The 7,565-nt window shown below is 31.2% G+C and overlaps 1 long non-coding RNA gene across 1 annotated transcript; it reads left to right on the forward strand.

Moving 5' to 3' along the window:
- Nucleotides 1-470: 470 nt before the first annotated feature.
- LOC105477518 (uncharacterized) lies at nucleotides 471-5,124 on the forward strand. Its single transcript, XR_984744.2, has 3 exons — nucleotides 471-565; nucleotides 3,342-3,404; nucleotides 4,911-5,124. It is a non-coding gene; the product is annotated as an uncharacterized lncRNA (long non-coding RNA).
- The last annotated feature ends 2,441 nt before the right edge of the window (nucleotides 5,125-7,565 follow it).

The raw sequence follows: 7,565 nt of genomic DNA on the forward strand, positions 1-7,565 counted from the left end.
CTGAACGCCTTGGCCTCCCAAAGTGCTGGGATTACAGGTGAGAGCCACCACACCTGGCCACTTTTGAGCTTTTGGAACTCGAATTGGCTTCCTTGCTCTTCAACTTGCAGATGGCCTACTGTGGGACTTCACCTAGTGATGGTGTAAGTCAGTACTCCTTAATAAACTCCCTTACATTGATATACATCTATCTTATTAGCCCTGTCCCTCTAGAGAACCCTGACTAATACAGTACCTGTCCTGGTCTGTTCTTTTCTTCCCTTGCCAAGTCACAGATGAATTTTTTTCTCCTCAGGAGATTTTTAAAATTTTTAATGTAAGTTTTTACTTTCTCCAAATCCATTCACTTCTCTCTCATTTTGCTGACTTCTTCAGTGCTCTGATGTGAGAGGAAGATAGAAGCCCATACTAGCAATTCATTCTTTCAAAAATGTTTTTCTAGGCCAGGCACAGTGGCTCACGCCTGTAATCCCAGTACTTTGGGAGGCCGAGGCCAGTGGATCAACTGAGGTCGGGAGATTGAGACCAGCCTGACCAAGATGAAGAAACCCTGTCTCTACTCAAGGTACAAAATTAGCCGGGCGTGGTGGTGCATGACTGCAATCCTATCTACTCGGGAGGTTGAGGCAGGAGAATCACTTGAACTCAGGAGGCAGAGTTTGCGGTGAGCTGAGATTGCGTCGTTGCACTCCAGCCTGGGCAACAAGAGTGAAACTCCATCTCAAAAATAAATAAATAAAATAAAATAAAAAATAAAGTAATTTACTTTAAAAATTGGTTTCTTCCATGTGAAATGTTGGCATTGAAAGGGCAGAAACTATATTTGATTGCTTCATTTAATATCCTCTTCACTTAGTATACCATTTGGAGCTGGTGACACTTTTATGAAATAAATTGATGCATAAATGCATGATGGAGTGAACTAAGGTAAAGTTTTAACCATAGAAAACATATAGAAAAAGTATGATATCTGAATACAAATTCCATGTCTCACCAATGAAATACATTTTTTTTCTGCATTATGATGATATATGGGTACAGATGGAGATTACACAGGACTTCTCAATTCCTATGGAAAAATAGTGTCCTTATGTGACTAGCTTCTCTCAAGTCTGCTCAGGCTCAGGTTCTTGGTTCTTAAATGAATTCGTTCTTTCTCTTTTCATTGTACTTAAAGCCAAATGAATGCTGTTCGTGATCATATGTTGCTTTTGACTCAGATACATTCACAATCTCTTATATTGTTGAAATTAGGCTATTTCTGAAGTCTGATGCCTTATTTTGTCTATACTAAAGTGTAATTTAAGCCATTTCCTCTCTTATGGCTTCCTTTTTCTTCTCATCTAGTGCCTGCTTGGTTTCCTAGAATATCCTCTCTACAAGACATGAGATTCAGGCCTGGGTTATTGTAATGAGGAAGAAGGAAAGAGAATGGCAACCCCTGAGTTCCAGGAGTCAGCCTGCTAGTAGTAACAGCTAAGTTTTGGTGTTGCTATGGGCTGGCCTGGCTCTTCAACTAGGCTTTGATATTTTTCTATTGGACATAAACAATCTCAGAAAATGTTAATATTATACAAGGCTACCTGTCACTATGATAGACCAAGACTAAGACAAGACCACTTCATAATAATTCCTGTACAGAGGCAAAAGATGAACATTGTCCACATCAAATAAGTGACTAAACATTTCTTTAAACCAGTTAACATGAGTGAATGCTATTTCCTTACCAGACAGTGTGAGACTTGCTCTCATCTATCTCCCTTCTAGATTAAACTTCATCATTGAATTGTCTAAACTTTATGATAACATCCAATCCAGAGTAAGCCCCACTTCTTTCAAACCTCCTGAAAATCACTAAAGCAAAGTTCAGATAGAATAAGTCATTTCTAAAAGCCATTTACAGAGATGCTCTACAATTCCCCATGATGTGCATTGCCCTTTGCTACAATGGAAAATGAACTCAACTTGTTCAAATACAGGTGTGTTCTTTGTTCTCCTTAGTAGAGGGCATTGAATACAAGAGAGAGAGAAAAGAACACAAAGCAGTTTCAAAAAAAAAAAAAAAAAAAAAACCACCCAAAATAAATCACAAGAAAGATACCCCAAATACTTGAAACTTTCCTTGTGTTCCACCAAAAGCTCTAAGTCCCAGACTATGTCCTCGAATTTCAATGCCATCATGTTAGAATTTATGTTCACAGATGGAGAGTAGAGTACATGGTCAATGCTTCTCTGGTGCAGAGAGGGATCTTCTTAAATATACCCCTAACTTTATGTCACATTGAAAAAAGTAATAAAAGTAAATTAATTAAGAGAATATTGACCTCCGAAAAAATTGCTTGCTCCTTCTTACAGATATTTATGTCAGAGCACAGGGAATAGTATTTTATTAGCTTCCTGACTTTTTATTCCCACTGCATAAATCTGTCAATGAGCAAGTTCTATCCCCAGCTGGGTTGGTCTATCTATAAAATAAGACAGGTAGATACCAATGCAAAACTTTCGTTTATTTTTGAAAAACTTTTACCTCTGTTTTCATTTTGGCTTTTAATTCATTTCACAATTCTCAGCATTTCATTTTGTTTCTTTGTCCAGATTTCCTGTCTGATGGGGAAGTCTGAGGATGATTAATGTTCAAGAAAGTTGTGAGGAAATGTGCCACCCAAGTTTAATGCATTATTATTTTACTAAATCGCAATTTTCTTGGTGTTCATATCAGTGGCTTAATCTTTATGCAGTAATAACTGATTCAGACTTCATTTATAAAATGGAAGGGAAAAAAATGCAAGAATAAAAAGGAAGAGAGTTCACAGCAGAGCAAAGAGAAATTATTGCAATATGAACTCTAACACTGTAGAATTCTTTCACGGTCTGGTACTTTTTAATCTTGAGTCCTAGATGGAAAAATAAAGGGAAAAAATTGAGGCACAAGCATTCCACAGTAGGCAAGGCAAGTGAGATTGCTTGGATTGATTATTCTGAACTCCAGAAAACAGCCACAGAATGTCTAGAATTCCTCAGACGTGACTATTATGGCTCTCTGTGGTGGCTCAACAGAATTTGTTTTCAGATAAGTTACTTGGAACACCAATTTTCTTTCTAAAAACCTTTGTTTTGGCCTTGGTTTGGAAATAACCTATGGTTATAGTATGTATTTTTCTGCTTAAGAATTCATAAAGGATTTTGTTTTTGGCAGCATGAAAACTTTTACTTAATAAAAATATGAGAAAAATATATAGTTATATAGGCTGATTCCTTTTCACAATAATTCTACTGAGCTCATATAATTCAATCTAATTTATTTGTTTTTGTTTTCATTTTTCTTTATGTCTCTGATTAAGGTCCAGTGGGCCCACTCAATTTGGAAGGGTTTTAGAAAACTTGGCTGAAAAATTATGAATTAAGTATGTATTAAATTGATGTTCACAATTTCTTGTAAGTATAATCTCTTTTCGTGAAAGTGATGACTCTTTTACAATAGCTGAACTTTATAAACACACACACACACAAACTAAATTAAATTAAATTAAATTAAATATGTCCAGGTAATATTTCTAAATATATATAGAAAGTTAATCTAATTCTAAATAACTTATTGATATAGATGATATTTTAAAGTCATTTGGGAGATAACAATTCTGGCATTGTCCTATAGCAACAATAAAGAGAGACAGTTTAAAAATAGCAATGTAAAGAAGGATTTCAAGCCAACCTTAATTGTGTGATTTAATCAAATCCTTTTTATTGTGGAATTTTATAAATCATTCAAAATTACACTTATAGCAAACATTTCAATATATTAAAAATGTTCACTATAAGAATTAATTTCTAAAACGGTAAATGAAATTGAAGGATGCATATGCAATATGCCCTTAGCTATAAATAGGTTGAAAGATGAGAGATCATGTGACTGATAGACAAGTTGATACATAAAAAAAGAATAAATATGAAAGAGACAAACAGAGGAAAAAAGGAATAAGAAAGGAAGAACATAAAGGAAGAAGGAAGAGACGGAGAGAGGAAGAAAGCAATAGATGAAGGAAAGGAAAAGGAAGGAAGAAAAAAGACAAAGCTAGAAGGAAACCTATATATAGAAAATAAATATTAATATTAAGAAGATATTAATTAATAGGAGTGTTACAGATCTGTGAGTGGTCTGACAAGATGCGATTCTTATTACACTATTATATATCCTGAATTTTCTTAATTGGACATACATTTTCTGTAGCCAGTAAATTAAAATATTAATTTCAGAAAAAATATTGTTATTCCTATCCCCTAAATGCATGCCCCAATAAATAATAGTCAAATATTAATAAAACACACACACAAATTGTGAAATAGAAGACCATATATATATATTTTTTCATTAACATAAACAGAAAAATTCCTGTTAGCACTTCACATCAGGATTTGTATGACCCATTAACGTGTTCAAATGCAACATTGCTCATTAAAGGAAGAGTTCTTACAACTCAATTCAAGTTAGTTATTATTTTTATTTTCTTTATACAAATGTCATTTTGAATAAAATATATTCATTATTAAATCTTTTATGAGCTCCTACAAGTGCAAAATAAAAGTATTTTGATTGATGTTTCTGACTGTCGAATGTTAACCTCTATCCCAAAGATTTCTCACACATAATGGAAAAGTTAATTCCCATTACAGTGGTAATATTCATCGTACAGATGAGCAGACAAACATTATGGTATACACTAACTTCTATCCTTATATGGTATTTCCATTAATCTGAATCTATTATTAGTCTTTACTTTGGAACCTAAGTAATACTGCATCAACAATTATCTTAATTTGGGCACCAGGTGGATCATAAAGAAATTGTGAAAATCAGTATCTGGATTTTCAAAAATGTTTAATTGAGCCTTTCAATATTCTTCTTTTTCGAGATATTTTTCCTCTTCCAGGCAATAAGGACCCAGCTACTGACTGTACAGGAATAGTCCCTTGCTTCCGAGCTTGGCAGCACCCCACACTGTTGGTCTTACAACAGGTAGGCAGATACACACAAAATGAAAAAAAAGCACAAGACAGAGTGAATGGATGTATTTAGGTCCTGGTTACTTGACCATAACTTGTGAGACAAAGTATTTCTAAAGACTATTTTCCAAAATTCATCCAAGTCTGTTTCAGCGACCTACTTCAATATTCGCACTCATTAACCTACAGACTTGGATAACAAAAGAAAACTCATTTAAAAATAGAAAAGTAACCTGTGACTTTAAAGAATATAGAGAAGGCACAATGAAAATGAAAATATATAATATCTTCACTAGCCAGAGATAACTGTTATTCCTCCAGCCAGAGATAACTTTTATTATATTTTTAGATAAATATACATCCTTACAGTTTTCTATGTCTTAGTTTTATATAAATATATGTTTTATTTTACAAAAGTTTAAATCTTTAATATTTAAACAGGTTTAAATCACTGATGTTTTCCGCACATAAATTATGTCATAAAATAATTTTCATAGTAAAATGCATATTATTTTAGTTAACTTTATAATGTTACTTTAGATGGATAAAGATGTATTTTAAAAAGTCCCTTCTTAAATTTAGCTTACTCTTGGATTTTCCAGTTTATTTAGCAGATACTTATTAATATGTATTATAGTTATTTAAAAATATATTTACTATTATAATTAGCATTGACACTGAGACATGTTTTTTCACAAGTATTTAGTGTTTTATGGTTCAATTTTTATGACATATAAGTAGCAAATTATATGATGTACATATTGAATTTTTGAAATTATTTTTTATGAATAGTCTTACATATTTATGATACTAACCTCATGTTTTTAATTTGTTGCAAATGGTTTTCCTGATGTTTATCTCCTCTTAAAGACTATGATATTTCTTCCTACAGTCTTTAAAAAAAAGTTATGTGCTCAACTGATTTCTTTATTAAATATATTGTTTCCTAGCTTATGATTATATAGATATTTACCTATATGGACTTCTGATGATATATATATATTTATATATTATGATATGTTAAATAATACAGCTGAGTTTTGCTTTGACATTAAGTATAGGATAAACCTCTATCCTTTACCCACTAAAAAGAAATATTATCTTTATACTATATGTTTCAATATAAATTCCTAGATTTAAATTTAATGTGATTATTCTATATGTATAACTTGACAGTAGTGTCCATTTATTTGATTAAAATAAAATTTTAACCACATTTATTGTATAGTAAATTAAGACTTTACCTTACGTTTTCTTATGCAAACCTTTATATTTCTAGATAAACTTAAAAATCATTATTTTCCAGTTCTAAAAATCTAATAAAATGTTCATTATAAATCTAACAAATAGGTTAACATGAGAAGTAATGCATCTTTGAAAATATTAATGCAAGCTATCCCATTGCAAGCATTTAAATTATCTTGTTTAATAGTTAGATTCCTGTTCTCTTTACATAGCACATATTTAGATGTTATTAAGTTTCTTATGATTTTGAACAACTTTTTCTAAAGAAATTAGTTTTATCATCTTATACATGTCTTGTTTTGGAAAGTTGTGTTAAAATATTTTGCAACTGGCTAATTAATTTTCTTTTTTGAGCTAATTAGATAGGCAATTTCATAAACATCGAAATATTTTTCCTGCTTTTGATTTTTTTCAATTATTTTGTTTTCTTGTGTTATTGATTTAGAATAACACATTGATTTAGAACGCAATCTTGTCTTGTTCTTGATTTTTAATACAAATGATTTGATCAGTGGAAGATTTAAACATTACCCATGACTACTGTTTTTGGCTTGATATAAGTTTTATTTTATTATGTTGGAGAAACAGTCTGTTCTGGTTTTATTTTTTGCCAGGAATGAATGTAGAATTTGATCAAGTCTATCTTTAGCTTATTTCAATATAATTTGCAACTAATGAATTCTTTAATTGGATCATCCTTGAATTTTAGGGAAAAACAATAGTTCATCCTGTTGTATTTATTTTTTTGCATGCTGTTTAATTTAATTCAAAAATATACAGAGTTAATATGTGTTTATTTTAATGCCATCCTCTGCAAGTTTGTAAGGAATATGCTGAGTTGAAAAATTCAATGGCAAACCTTTTCGCTGTTCTGTGTGCTGACGCAATTCTAATCATGTAAACTTAATCTACTGCCTAAAAATTCTATAGAAATCTCTTATAAAACAGTTTTAACACAGTATCATTATAGGTGTATTAGAAGACTATTTGCTGTTGTGTTGGTTGTTCTTCTCATATAGTTAGTGAAATATATAAATTTTATTTCTCTGATTGATTTGGCTTTGATCAATTCTATTTTCTCAGAATATTGTATAATTTCCTATGAGTTTTAATAAGTATTATTATTTGATATAATCTCCTATTGTTTTTAAAATATATTTGATCTATACAGTTATATCACATTAATCATTCACATTGGCAATTGTTTACGATTATGTTTTAATTTATTCTTGATTACTTTGTAAGAAATATCTCTAATATTTTCAGTCTTTAAAAGATTTGCTTTCCGGATTTGTCATTTGTCATTTCTTTTTCCTAAA

Source organism: Macaca nemestrina, chromosome 2, assembly GCF_043159975.1.
Source record: "Macaca nemestrina isolate mMacNem1 chromosome 2, mMacNem.hap1, whole genome shotgun sequence".
Classification (NCBI taxonomy): domain Eukaryota; kingdom Metazoa; phylum Chordata; class Mammalia; order Primates; family Cercopithecidae; genus Macaca; species Macaca nemestrina.